The following is a 15235-nucleotide window of genomic DNA, read 5'->3' on the forward strand; positions in this document are numbered from 1 at the left end:
AAGAGATAAGAGGGATAAGTCAGAGGGGAAAGTGTAGCCTAGGGAATGCCTCAAGAGGGGCAGCAGAGGTGGAGGTGCTGATCTCTCTCTGGTGACCAGTGACAGGTCACAAGTAAATGGAATGAAGCTCCATCAGGGAACATTCAGATTGGACGTTAGGAAAAGATTCTTCACTGAGAGGTGGTTGATCACTGGAACAGGCTCCCCAGGGAAGTGGTCACAGCACCAAGCCTGTCAGAGCTCAAGGAGCATCTGGATGACACTCTTAGTCTTATGGTTTACTTTTAGGTAGTCCTGTGAGGAGCAAGGGAGTTGGACTTGATAACCCTTATGGGCCCCTTCCAACTCAAGGTGTTCTATGAGCTTATGATTCCATGTGGAAAAGGTGTTACAAGGCTAACTGACGAAGAAGGATGTGGAGGAAAAATGGAGGGTGTAACTATGTAAAAAAAAGGGGTAAATTATGGCCGCCCTCAAATCTTGCAGATTTTTATTGATATTACCTAGTAAATAACTCCTACTCCTTTTAGAGATGATATTTGGCTGATTTTCACATTAACTTTAATGGCATTCTCTTTGTGATTTCTCTACACCTTATTGTGGAAATCTCTTTTGCAGAATTGAGTAGGAGATGTAAGGGGCAGAGATGTAGTGGTGTTACTCGCGCCTCTGTGATGGAATCTGAGCTTCTGAGTCTGGCTTGTCTGTGGTTGACATCAACAGCAGGAATGGCAACATAGTGCATAGCATAAATAATCCTAGAAGTTGTCATTTTTGTAGAGATTCCCTGAAAATACGTAGAGAAGACCAGTGAGGAATTTCTGTAGTTGTTGTTCTTACACATGAAAGTCGGCAACAGTTACAAATCAACAAACTGTTGCTTTTGTAAGAATTGATATAATCTTTCATGCAGTTGCTAGATAAAAATTTCTACTGCTTCTGTTTCTCAGAGTGAGCCTTATCTTTCTGTCTGATTATCTTGCAAAAAATGAGCAGTGACATAATTATCCATGCTGATATTTACATTTTGTCTCTCTGCTTGAAAATTACCAGCTCACAGAAGGGAACAGAGGGAGTCTAGGACTCCTTTGGTTGGCTGAGCCATGGGAGAAGAAAATGCCTGCTCTTCAGCTGGAGCACATAGGTGCTCCCAGCCAGGTCACCACTGATGCATAGTGGATATAGGCTGTTCTACGACCGATTTGTCTTAACTCTGCTGGGGTGATTAACTTTGTCTACGCTGGGAATCATGTGGTGGATACCAGTAGTGCAGCTGCAGGCAAAAGCTGAGGCAAAATTATTGGGAAAGGAAAGAGGAAAAACTTTTTCTAGTGTGAACTCTTAATTATTACTCTATTTTTTAAGAGCTGTGGCTGTGTGGCTGCACTCTGTGAAATGGTGTTTCCTGCTGCAGATTTCAAAGATGCTAGTGGTGACTCAGAAATACTCAATATAGCACGTACTCACGATGGTGAAGCTGATGTGGTCATCTCAGAAGTCATTGTCCAGAACAAAGATCGGACCAAGTGCATTTGGACATGAACAATTTTTTCCTCTTCCCCCCCCCCGCCCCCCCTTTGTGTCTGTACTCAGTCTGCCAAGCCTGTTTCTTTCTCCCGATGCATCCTCCTCCCCTTTTCTGCTTTCCAAAGCATGTTAGACTTATGAAATGCGTTACATTCAGGGTCACTGTGTGAGAATCATCAGCAAAATTTAGAGATTCTGGGACTAATTATGATTAGGTGTTATACAAATGCTTAAAAAAAGGTATGTCTAGAATTTCATACTTGTAGGAGAACTGCGCATGTTCAGCATTTCTAGACAATAAAGAGGTAATGCCCATAATGATATCCTTGATTTTTCATGTGGTTTTCCTATTCATGCCACTGTCTTGCTGTGAACTAAAGGCAGAATATTGCTTAAATGTACATAGGGATGCTTGTGGTTTCCTAAATAATTTGTATTTTCTGATATGCCACTAGCAGTTTTGCATATTCAGTATGTTGATTTTGTTCTTTCATTACAAATAGTTGTAGCAAAACTGCTATTTGAAAATTAGATGTGTTCTCAGGATTTTCTACTATTTTTGATCTTGTATGTAGAAGTTGTCCGAGAATCTATGCAATATCATGTATCTTAAATTTCATACCATATAAATTATCATACCATCATTGTTATCACCCACAACATTTCTCAGGTGATGCACAACTTTAGAAGGACTAGCTCATAAACTCTGAAGAGTAATTTTACGCTATTTTTTTTCTTTTATATGCTTAATACATATACTTTTAGTGACATTAAAAATATGTATTACCTGTTTTTCAGATCTTGGATTGTGAACTTGAAGCAATTCTTGGTTATATGCTTCTTGAGACTTGGAGAACATCTGCAATAAATAGGTATGTGCAATGGATATGTGCATGTTTTGTGTTAGATGATTTGGAGTGTGTGTGAGATTTGTTGACAGACTAATGCTGAACTTCTTAAGGCCCTTGATAAATCTCAGCTGCCATGAATGGAACAGTATGATGATCTTTGCAGGCTGAATTTTCAATAGTCCATGTTGAATTTGTATGGCAGAAATTGGGAAGGGTATGATGCTCAATTACTCGGAGAGAAATTTGTAGCCAAACTGACAAATTTACCTTCAGACTGAATGAAAAGGTGAATCTTCACAAGCAAGGGAGAAGTTTTGAAGGTAAAATCAGTGAGCTGGAAGAAGTAGCTCTACTTTTGATCCACCCATACTTGAGGCTGTGTTTTAACTGGTTTTTAGTTTGTGTTTCCTTGGATTTCTTTGCAACTGCTAAATGTAGTAAAAGTACAAATGTGACTACTGGGAAAAAAATGGCCATAAAAGTCAAAATCTTGGGTATATTGAAGATCCTGGAAATTTTCTCAAGTATTTCAGTGAAGCTAGTATCTCAGTTGGAACATTTACAGAAAGTATTCAGGCAATTTCAGAATACATTCCTGCATATAATGAAGTAATTTTTAGGTGATTTCTTTTTTACAAGTCAGGTCATACTTGATGATGCTTGAAACTCTGTTGAGCTCCTAGCAATGGAGAAGAAACAAGAGAAGATTTAAAAGGTTTTATTCTTTCTAAAGAGTTTATAGATCTAGACAATTTTTTGAGCTTGGGCTCTGAGGAGGAAAAGGTTTCTTTAATACATGAATGTAACAATTGAACTTACCTTGCTCTGTATGAGAAACTTTGAAGAGATTTATAATAGGGGAGAAGTTGAATTCTTCTTATGAGTAAAATCCAGGACCACTTTTTGGTGTAGAGGACCCTTTCACAAAAACTTTTTTTTGCAGTAAGTAGCTTGTTCTGTAAGAATCAGAATGCAAAATATTTTTATAGTGTGCTTCACCTATAGGTCCCAAGCTGTTTGGCAAAAGTTGAAGAAGAACCATTGTCTCCATTTTATGTATGGGGTCAGGTAGCTGCCTAGATCACTTAATGTATGATGGTCCTACTGCTGGGTCTCCTGGATTTTCAGACCTATGTCCAGCCCTGTCAGAAGATCCTCTGTCTAATGGTGCTTTCAGAGTGCGTGCAAAAGATCTCAGCAGTGTTTCTGATGATTACATTTCGTTAATAGTTCTCATATCTATTGATGTGTCTTTACTTCTTTTCATCTTTTCCCTCTTTGTGATGCATTTTTTTAGTCTCAGTTGTTGTGCTTTGTTTTCTGCTTTGCTCCTTTATTTTGCTTATCCATGCTTTTTGCTTTCTCCTCCTCTTTCTAATTCATTTGCAGTCTCTGGAGATTGGCAGCAGCGGGATCTTACACAAGGAGGAGCTTCAGGAAAAAAAATCATAGCAGAATAAGCTTCCCTTTTACTGCCTCTCTAGAGATCTTGCTGTAAAAGGCAACTTGCTGTCATTCCTGTAATTTTTTTTTTTTTTTTTTTGCAGCCAGCTCTGTTGGGTGCCCCCTTTGTGCCCTGCAAACATCTGTGTTGCAGCTTATGTCTGAACACAACTGGAGAATTAATGTGTGAACCTGCTTCTTATTTTGAGCAGGAAGCTGCTGCTATTAGTAGGGCACATGGCCTTGGTTCACCTGCAACTGCTAGTCCCCGTGTGGGAGCGAACCAGCCGTCTGTCCTCTCCCCACCTGCCACCTTTGCCCTTGTCTGTGGGGTAGCACTTTTCCTTGTTTTCCTCAAGACACTGCCCAATGCCTGTAAGTCTGCAGCATTCATTTTGTCCCCAAATTTTTCCCAACATGTCATGTAGAAAGGAAGAAAGGAGTAAGCACTGTAAAATTTTTATGGCATAGCTTACTTTCCATTGCTCCTGGAAACTTCTTCCTGCATGCACACAGTCATGCAGGCGCCACCCAGTAGCACCACCCTTCTGTGTAAGGAAGAAATCTTCAAGCCCTGAAGTATTCAGGCTCAAGGGATGCCAGAGCAGAAGAGGAAGCCCCAGTCCCCAGTTTGTGGACAGGATTCCAGGAAAAAGTGACAGTGGTTCCGTGCTGGTTTTGGACACAGCACAAGGCAGCTTGCTGAGCATAAATTGTGAACTTAACCTCAAACAGACTTAAGCAACTTTTTACTTTAAAAGAAAAGAAAAAGGGCAAAGAAAAAGAAGCAGCAGCACTGCCATGTTTGCAAAAGCACTATCCTACTTGAGTGTGCTCAGCAATGTTTGTAAAGTGTAGGTGATAAACTGCAGTCTTTGTGGCATATGTGTGCCTCTGAGAGAAAAATGAAATCTGTTCTGTCAGTTTGGCTTTGGCTTATGCTTGAAGAGTTGTTGTGATGAGCATGGAAGGTGTGGAAACTTTTGTTAAAGATCAGGTGAAATAGCAGAGAATGACTGTAACTCTGGGGGGAGGAAGCTGGAGGATTTGAGGTCAGTCTAAATTGGCAGTCATCAGCTGGGAGTGAAGCACAGCTGATTTAGTAAGAGCATGCACCAATTGAACAACTTCCCTCAGATGTTTGGGTTGGAAGGACTCAGAAATAGCAAATCTTGCTGGCTGACCTTAGCTGGAATAGCTACTGGGCAACCTTGTTTTCCTTCCCTTTCAGTAAATGACTCCCTTTTGGCAGAAAGGTATGCGAGTTTCAGAGCTTTCCAATTCAGCATAGAAAAAGTTGTCCCCTTTCTTTTCAAAACTGACCATCAAGGCAGTCCCCGTGCACCTCAGACCTCTGTGTGTGCGTGTCCTGCACAGGCAATGGTCTCCCTTGTTCATTCATGTATGCACTTCTTAGGGAGGGACGAGTTGGGCTGGCTGATTGTATGACTGCCACCGCTAAACAGGAAAATTTTTTAAGAAAAAAGATCTGGTCCTCTTTAAACATTGGCGGGCAGATATCTGTCTTCCATCTGTGGCAGCCTATGCCAGACAGCCGAAGAAAGGCAAAGTTTGTGTTCTGAAACCTTGGAGAAATAACTGGCATGGTCCAACTTAATTATTTTAAACTACATGCAAATCTGAAACATTAAACACAGAAAGTAACGTTAAATTATGAGAAGAAGACAGAAGCCAGGAAGTTCAGCTGGAAGGGTCGTGCCTTCTCTGTCCATAGGGCAAAGTTCCTGCACAGGGCACGGAGCCCTTCGGCACCGCTTCACCCGCTTCACGGGCACTGCTGTCCATTAACAGCAGGCAGCAGTCACCCACCAGCGGGAGAGTCCCCTGACCGTCCCCTGACCATCCCCTGCAGCTGGGTCACCCAAGGTATTGCATGGCCTGACATAGCAGGCAGGAAGGTGGCTGGTGGCCTTGCAGGTATCTGTGGCTCACAAGACCCCTCCGGAGGCACAAGGTGGCTGTTTTTCTCCCATTACAACCAGAAAGGTTGTACATGGCAGCAGATGGTGCTGGGTTTGAATGGCTGTTTCCTCAAACAGCTCCTTGCTGGAGTACTTGAGCAAGACAGCTCTGTTCAGAGGAGAGGGGAACATGGTTGAAACAGTGGGCTCTAATCACTGTGTTTGCTCCTTGGGGCCATGGCCTGCAGGGAAGAGAGTTGGAGCAGCCTTGAGGCTGCTCCAGCAAAAAGCTGGGGTTTTAAGAGCCCCCACAGCCAGCCCTGAGCCAGAAGTTACGTACAGGTGCTTCGTCTGTTCTTGTTCTTACTTGAGGCTTTATCCAAAAAAGACTGTTTTGCTCTGGGTGAACTTTGGAGCAGCCCCATGGAGCAAATGGGAAATAAAGCAGGAGTGTGCATCAGCCAGTGTCTACTGGGCAGTAGCAATTTGGTTAGACAAGTTGTCAGGTTTTAACAGTTCCCTGTTCATTTTTAATTTGCTTTACCATACAGGCACCGCACTGTATTTAGTATTGTGCATCTTTGCTGTGTGTCCCTCCTATTTATCAAAGTTATGCAAAGAAGTTTCTCATTAAAACTATTTCCCTTTTCTGAATTGGCTTGGTGTTGTGACCGTTTGTCTCCTTTTGCAGTGCTAGCAAACACGTTTACAATAGGTGACTACAAGGTACACTTTGGTACCTGGGAACCTGGGAGCAGTGTCTTCTGACTCACTGGAGCAGTTGTGGATGAGTCATGCTGCTAAATGTACCATACGTTCCCAAGTAACACATGGCGTTATTAATTGAGGATGTCAGTAATGTGTTGCGCAACTGTCAGAAATTAAAGCACTGATAAGGAACTTTGAAACAGTCGTGTTTAAGATTGGTTAGTTTGTAACACCAGTAATTCTGAACACAAATCTAATTTCAAATGCAAGAAAACAAAGGAAAACAAAGGCAGTCTTCTGCTTAAATGGCTTAATGGCTTTGAGTATTTAAGAATTCGTCAGTCCCCTTATGATACGACTGTGGTTTTTCCACCTTACAGTACTTCCCTAGTTGGCTGTCACCTGCAAGATTACTTTCTGTAGACCTCCTGAACCTCCATTGCAGAGTTGCTGCCTGTCACTACACACCATGTGTGCATGGGGCGAGGATGGTAAATGTCCGAGTGGGTTTTTTAATATGAACATTCAAGTAACCAATGCCAACAGTGAAGAAGTAGATACAATTTCCTGTTGATTGTTATGCTGCTTTACTGTGTTTGCTTGAGGAAAACATTTCCAAACTGGAGAGGCAGGTGCACGCTCATGTGGTGCTTTCTGTACAGATGCCAATCACACCTTCTCCCTCCCGTCCCTGTGCATCACGGCGATGTGCATTGCTATTCACTGTGCAATGACTGGATCTGTAATCCTACCCGTACATGAAGTGTGTGGTAGCCAAATGTAGCAACACAGGAATGAAGTATCATTATTTTGTCAAGACAAGATACCCAGCATAGAGTATCATAAATTGATCCCAAGAGGACAGACCTAGAATATAAACTGTAGTGCTTTGAATATATGCATGTTATAATTGTATTAAACGCTTTGCAGCAATTTGTATTGTATTACAGCTGACAAAGTATTTTACCTCCTAGTAACTAACTAGTGTAAATAGTGTTGATATTTTTTCTTTTCTATATTTATAATTACATTAATTGCTTTGCCTATTAATAAGAGCTAAGTGTCAGAGCCCAAGCTGTAGCTGCCAGTAATCCAAAAGCAACTTGTTTGCATATTCAAAATACAAGTAATTGCCCTTTTTGCAAATGCCTATCTTCACAGTTTAAATTTTACTTAGAAAAGCCCACTGTGTTACCTAAATATTGTCAAATTCGATATCAAATCTAGTGCTAATAAAATGTCTTTCGGAAATGAAGAGAAACTTTGTGCTAAGTGTTCAGAAGATATCCAACGAGAAATAAATGAATAGCTCAAGTTAGCTAGGAGTTGTGACTTATTTCCAGATAACGATAAGCTTTGAAAAAGATTTTTCCTGACTTTGAAAATAGTGTTTTTCAGAAGCCACAGCTGGAATATCCACATACAGTGCAATTTTTGTTTTTGCAGTGTGATTTAATTGGGCTAACAGAGTGTCACAAAGAAGGATTGGAAAATTGACTAAATTTTTCAAACAGCAACTTTTTTTTTTAAAGTTTCCAAAGAGAAGTTTCCTTTCTGCATTGTTATCTTATGAACTTTAACATTTTTATTCTTAGACACAAAGCAAATGGAGATTTCAGCATAAAACTGGCTAAAACTTCAGTTAAAGAAAGCCTTCTTTTCAGATTGTTTGTTTGTTTGTTTTTTAATTTTTGTTTTCTCTGTAATTATGATGCTTTATTTCTGTTGAACTCCTTGCTGGAGGCCGGCATTTAATGCAGCTGATGGTTTGAAAATTTGCGAAGTGCTGGTATTTGTGAGGGCTGCAAGAGTGAAAAGTCAGTTGCAACTTAATATTGCAGATGTATGCTGAACTATCCAGGGAAGAGCAAAGGTTGATTAAATTCACAAAATAAGGTGATTTGTAGTTTTCTAAATATGTCACTCAACCTAAAATTAACTCAATAATTTACCAGTCACACAGATGCTAATGAATCCTGACAATCTCCATCGACCTGCTGCGATGAACTTCACTGTGACCTAATATTATTTCTTCTTTATTTTTGCTAAAAAGTAAGAGTGATTGTAGCATTTATCACATGCAAAGCAGAAGTATTTGGGGATTTTATTATTTTTTAATACCTGCAGCTCCAGGGTGCTAGTGAATTAATTGCATTTAATTAGTAAGGGTATAAAATAGGTGCTGCTTTTTTGTGAGTGTATCTCCTAAAGTTTAATCCCCCAGAGATTTCACATGTAATAGTGATAAAACCGACTGCTTCTAAGTCAGCATTAATGATGTTATTTAAGAAATAAAGTTGAAGATATCTTTTCATGCAAAATGTGACAAAATTATAAAGCTTTAAGACATTAAGATAGTACTGTAAATATGATTTATTATTATTTCTAAAGTTAGAATCACCTTGGAATGGCATTTTTAATTGTGTGCTACCAGTAGCTAGAAGAAATATGTAAAAAATTTGTAAGTTAGCCAAAATCCTAAATGGGTTTATCTACTTTCCTGCTAAATACAGAAATATATTATTTAAATAATAATATGGTTATCCTGCATTTGTACTTGATTTATGGGAAAATCTCCAAAAGGCTGCTCTGGATTATGAAATGGTATCTCTTTTTCCATTTCCAAGTTTTTTTTTCCCAAAGCTTTACAGAATCCCAGATGAAAATCAACATTGATCCATAAAAGAGACATCACTATAGCATTGACATAGGTAGGGCATGACAACTAAAAAGATTTCTGGCCTACGGTTATTTCTGTTGGGGAAATGGAGATAGGTACACACACACACACGCACATATATATCTGTAATATTTAAAGCTGCTGGGCAATGGCAGGCTGGTTGCAGACAGCTGCATGTTCAGGCTTTTTGGCTAGAATGGTTAAGTGGCTAAGTAAGTGTACAAGTCAGGTCTCAGCATGCCCAAAAGGGAGAAGACTGCTGTGCCTCAGGTTCCCATGAAAAGTTTTGCCAGAGCTGGGTTTGAAGCTGCAGCAGTCTCATTATGAGATATGGTGCTGGGTAGGAGATGGGCTTGATAGAACCCATTTTACTGGATTTCATTCAGTGGCTGCTGCCCACAGAGAAACATAAAAAGTTAAAAAAAACCCTGCAATTTTGAAAACTGAAATTAAGTCATCCCTTTCAATTGAATTCCTTTCTGAGTTGCTCCAAATTGTTACTGGATTTGTTTAGTTTTGTTGTTTGTTTTTTTAAATAATTTACTTGATCCATTCAGTGACATCAGCTATAGTGACTGAACAGTTGTTTCCATAGTGACAGATAGGAGTGTTACAAGCATACATGTATGAATCAGGTAAGAGGAACAGAACAACTAAAAATTGAGAAAGTTTGCTTTCAGAAATAAACCAGAAATATTTGGTAAAAGTTTTCAGGAGAATGTTTTGGAAATCTAAAAATTATTTTAATATAGCTGAGTCTTCAGCACATCCAAAGATGCTAGCATGGCTAGTTTCATAGTGAAGCACAAAGGGATCTGTCCACATCTGGTAACAGCAACCACCTGGAGAATGCTTAAAATAGATAACTAACTCCATAATAAGAGTGAATGAATTTAACTGCAATTAAAAAAATAAAGCTTCTTGCTCATCCTTTAAACTATGAAAACTAGCATCACAGCTCATTGTGATTAAGGTCTATCTCCTTAATAAGTTGCATCTTGAAAGGATCTTGAGTACTTCAGTTATGTCACAGATCCAGTTCCAGTTCCATACTGGCATGAGTCAGGAGCTTGACCGCTGAAGATGACAGTTGCATCAGACTTATGTGAATGCAGGTGAAATCTGACTTGCATTCAGTACATGTAGTCAGGAATATACGTCCAAATTTAGGAGGCCCCACATGATACTGTATCATCATGGATTTAAATACTATTTGGGGTACATGCTAATAAAGCCAAAAAGACCCTTTATGCGTACAAGCACAATAAGAATTAATTCTACTCCCGTCATGACAACTCTCAGTGGGAATATTGTGACTTGCCTGGGCTCAGACGTTATTTCCAATAAGTATGGAAATAATGGCTCACAGTGCTGTAGAGTGTTAGGAGATCTCAAGGGAAATCTCATCAGATTGTGTGATAGGTTTGAAATTAATCCATGTCCCCACTGTATGTACACAATATACAACTGTCTTTCTGATGGCTTATAAGGAAAGGTAAACACTACTATCCTAAATCAGCAAGGGGACTTGCTGCAATATGTTCTCTTGGTAGAAATGAGGTATCTTTCTAAGTTGATGCAGGAAACTCAGAAAACGGTTATATAACTTTCTTACACTGCAGATATAGTGTTGTCTGGTTTGCAACCTCATTATGCCACATCATCGTCTTTTTTGCAGTTCTACTTGCCTCCTATTCAACATTTGTCTTTACATCATCCTTTTGAAAATCTGAAAGGGAAAAAAGTGTTGAGAACTTCTTGCTTCCAGTATGGATATGACCTAGATATAGATACATCCACGTACCTGTCATTCCCGGATTGCTTTTTGGTGAAGGTTTCTATATGGCACTGTTCTTACCTCTTTTCAGGCTGGTTTGGGATTATGCCAGGCTTTGCCTGGTCAGGTGTGCAGAACTGTGTCGTGTCAGGCCAAAACCTGTCTTCTCACCATCTTTCCTGGAGGAACCAAGGGATTGTCATCTGTGGAAGAATGTACACTTCACCACACTTTAAGTAGTGAATATGACAAACTTGCCAGCCCATAGGTTGAGTTTATTGAATCCTGCCTTTTCTGGAGGACATAGGCTAAAAGCTCAATTTTGAATCCTTGTAAGAGTTTAAGCATGCAGGAAAGATGTTTCCTCACTATGAGGGTGGTGAGACATTGGCACATGTTGCCCAGAGGAGGTGTGAGGTGTGATTGCCTCATCCATGGAAGCATGCATGGCCAGGTTGGATGGGGCTTTGAGCCATCAGGTCTAGTAGAAGATGTCCCTGCCCATGACGGGTTGCAATTACATGATCTTTAAGGTCCCTTCCAACTCAAACCATTCTATGATTCTATGTTCTCTTGTCAAGAAGTCTTAAAAGGACTGTGAGAAGAATGGTCTTCTTCAGTGATCTGCTGTAAAGTTTGAATACCAGTGCTAAGTAATTTTGGAGGCCCAGGCCAAAAGAGAAGTTAGCACCATGTGAGATGTGCAAGGGCAGCTAGCCTGAATCAGACATTTAGTTTTTTAAAGCAAAGTGACTTTCTACATAGCTTTTGTGAATATGGAAATAAACCAGGGGGAGACACTGCATTTCTGCAGCTTCTCTGTCCTCTCACTGATTTAGCTTGATTTGTATCTGGCTTCCACATTTAGCTCCCAGTCTTCTCTGGAGTTTCCTTTCCATTGTAAAATTCATTCTTTGAAAGGCCTTTTTTTTGTTCCTTTGTAAGTTCTTTCTCTTCCTTGAAGATTCAAGAGCACAATGAAGCACATCTAGGTTCCTTCCTGTTGACTTATATTCTTCTCCGGTTCTTTTCTTCAAGTTCTTATTCCTTAATGTCTGTGCTTGCCTTTACTCTTAAGAGAACCCATCATTTCTTTTGCTTCCAATATCCACCAGCTGTGGGAGGCAGTTGGTTGATTGGGCAATGGCTTTTCTGTCTTTCTGCATACTTGTTAGGTTTATGTAAACATTTGATACAGTGGTTTTGATTTGCTATAAACTCTAGTTCTATGTAGAGCTTTTTTTTTTCTCCATTTTGATAGACTGTTGGATCAGTGTATCAGCAGTCACATCTGACACTAGTGTCAAAACACAATCGATAACTTGGCTCCCTTTAATTAATCACAGAGAAGAGAAAACAAGAGAAAATCCACATAATAAATTATTTTCTCCAATACTGATGTTTCCAGATTCCGATTGTGTTTATCAGCTTTTAAAAACGATCTGACTATATATTGGAATCTTGTACATTTTGTCCGATAGGTTCAAATGCAACCACCTTTTTTTCTACTTCTTTTTATTCATGGTAGCTGAATGTTGTATATCATTTTTAATTGTATCGTTCCTTCATATACATGCAGGAAGAGAAAGGACTATAAAGCTCTTTATTCTTGTTTACCTTGCTAAGCCAAAGCAGTTAGAATGGGGCATGCACCATCCAAAGAGCCATACACTAAATTCCAATCGATCAGTCACTGAGGTGACTGAAAAGGAAACATAGATCGGTGATATGGCTGATGCTGACAGCACAAATATAAGACAGTGAGGTTGCAGCAGGAGGATCTGAGGAATCATTATGACTGGTAATGATGTATGAGATGGGAAGAAATACTTTTTTTTCCAGATTCAACATGGGGTTTGTAAGTGGCAATCTAAGGAAAAATAATTGTTATTATTTATCATCTGAACTGGTTTTCAATTGAATTGTTTGGTTTTTTAAACTTTATATGCTGAAAAATTAATAATTTCAGTACATCTCTTCTTGCTTTCTGAAGCATTGAAAAATACAAACCTGAATAGTGTATGGTACTTAAAATTGTGTTTAACATAAAGGTATTTATCTATTTGTCATGTGGAAGGAAAATTAATAATCTTCTTTGTGCACCAGAACTTTTATACTGAATATTTTCTGAAATTTCATTATGTAGAAGCCCTGTGTTCAAAACTTTTTTGTTTTTATATACTGTCGTGTGTATTTGTTCAAACAAAGAAATGCTTATCTGTTGAAAAGATAGCAGTGATAAATTACTTCAGCTTTCAGCTTACCTACTGTTTTCCATTTGGCATTAAATTCCTGGTTGCATCCCAGAGGTAGATAGATCTGAATTAAAAAAAGTTACCTTGATGCCTTTTTTAGCCAACCCCCACAACCTGATGATAAAAAGGAAATTTAGCCATCTAAAGGACCGTCCTTGTATAGTTTAAATCCCTCTAGATACCAAAGGAATTGCAATTTTTACCATTTTCTCTGAACTATATTAATTTTCAGAGGATGTGCAGGACCTCTACCTTTACTGTCACAACAACAGCACTTTAGATATCAACAGTTTAACTATCTGTTGAATCTAAATAGCATGCAAATTGAGCTTTCCATACTTATCCTATCTCATTATGGGTAATGCTGCATATGCTTTGTTAATCCTTTTGAAAAATTATTGACTCCTGAATAATTTTTTTACTACTATAAATCATATCTTCATGCGAGGTTTTTTTTCCTGTCATTGACTTTTAAGTTCAAGGGTCTGTTTTGTTTCTCATCAGAAAACAAATTTCTCTCTATGCTTAACATGAAGTATTCTGGGCTCGTGTTTGCCATTTTAATGTAGGTTCATCACTCTCCCCCTCCTTCTTCTCCCTGAATAAATGATCCTTATTCAATGAACAATGGGAGCATACAAAAGCAGAAGAGTAACAAAACAGATCAAAAAGCTAAAAGGAAACATGCCATAAGTTAGCTGTATTAGCATATTTTAATATGTAAGAAAAAGTAATTGGGACCTCTTTCCTCATTTCCCAATCTTTACCATGCATGAGTTGATAGAATTATTGTTATTTACAAAATACCAACACTGGCCTTCAAATAAGAGATGCTGTATATCCTAGTGGACTCTTGAGGTCTGTATCTTCATCTACATTTTAGCTGGTCCATATTGGCTGTCCACTGAAAGACTGTAGACATCTACTTGGGAAGGAAATGAAGTTGGTCACAGAGCTTTAGGAGGAGAATTTCCTGGTCAGGGATGAATGAACATATGCACTTGATCAAGCACTTAACACCAACATGTGCCAATTTCTATCTGATGAGTATGAAAGGAGCCTGACCTGACTGGATTTGATGTGGACAGTGGTACTTTATCTGATGAGGCCAACCCAGTGTGTCCGGAGATTCCTACCTGCTAAGTTTTCTTTTGATAGGCCAAGATTTCTTCGGGGCGGTTTTGCACATTATTTCTGTCGCCACTCTTCCTTTTATACTGCCTTCTGATATGAATTACAGCTGAGTCTGTCTTTCCTCACTCCCACTCAAAACATTAGGAGTCTTCTGTTTTGGTCTTGGAGGCACACTGATCTACTGACTAAAGCCCAGAGTTCAAATGTTTGGACATTTGTTCCTTGTTCTGCCAGCATCTCATCCTCTTACTTTTCACAGAGCAATGATGGCATTGGCCTGCATTCTGGTTTCCATCTCTCTTAGATGGAAGCACTGATAATGATGCTTGCTTATGTACTAGAATAGAATAGTTTACTTGGAAGGTACCTGCAACGGTCTTCTAGTCCAACTACTTGACCGCTTCAGGACTGGAATGTAGCTACTGTGCTATATAAGCTGAGATGTGGGGCATCTTCTTCTGTAAGGTAAAATTCTGCTAAGCTCGATAAACTACTCGTTGTTAGAATTATTATTAACGTCATTATTCTTATTATTTCTGGATTGCAGCTGGGTCCTCCGCATTCCTAAAGGGTTTGTTTTTTAGTGCAAATGCTACCAGGAAAGGTGCACTTTTAAATAATGAAAGTCAATGACATTTAGTATCTTGCAGAGCTGGCTGTACAGCAAAGGCAATATTACTGTTACTTCAGGGCCATCAGAATTCAAGCCTTTCCCGTGTGGAAGAGCTGTCTGACAAAATGATTTTGAAAATGCTACTTCACATTAAAAGTAGCAGGAAAAAATTGTCCCCAGGATGGTATTATCTGTGTGTAGCCAGTAGTTTAACAAATAGCTCTTCCAGATATATTCCTACTCTTTTGCAAAAAATATCTGTTTTCTGGAGTACATTAGCCTGCAGAGGGGAAGAAACAGGGAAGCTATTAATATGTTTTCCCAT

At 39.2% G+C, this 15235-nt stretch overlaps 1 protein-coding gene across 1 annotated transcript in view; it reads left to right on the plus strand.

Annotated features, from left to right (window-relative positions):
• Positions 1-15235, plus strand: part of ENOX1 (ecto-NOX disulfide-thiol exchanger 1) — a 369627-nt gene that overhangs the window by 72979 nt on the left and 281413 nt on the right. Inside the window, exon 2 of the mRNA XM_040584352.1 lies at positions 2326-2399. The gene's annotated coding sequence lies outside the window, so the exon portion shown is untranslated. The remainder of the gene's footprint in view (positions 1-2325; positions 2400-15235) is intronic.

The sequence above is a fragment of the Falco naumanni genome, chromosome 2 (assembly GCF_017639655.2).
Source record: "Falco naumanni isolate bFalNau1 chromosome 2, bFalNau1.pat, whole genome shotgun sequence".
Classification (NCBI taxonomy): domain Eukaryota; kingdom Metazoa; phylum Chordata; class Aves; order Falconiformes; family Falconidae; genus Falco; species Falco naumanni.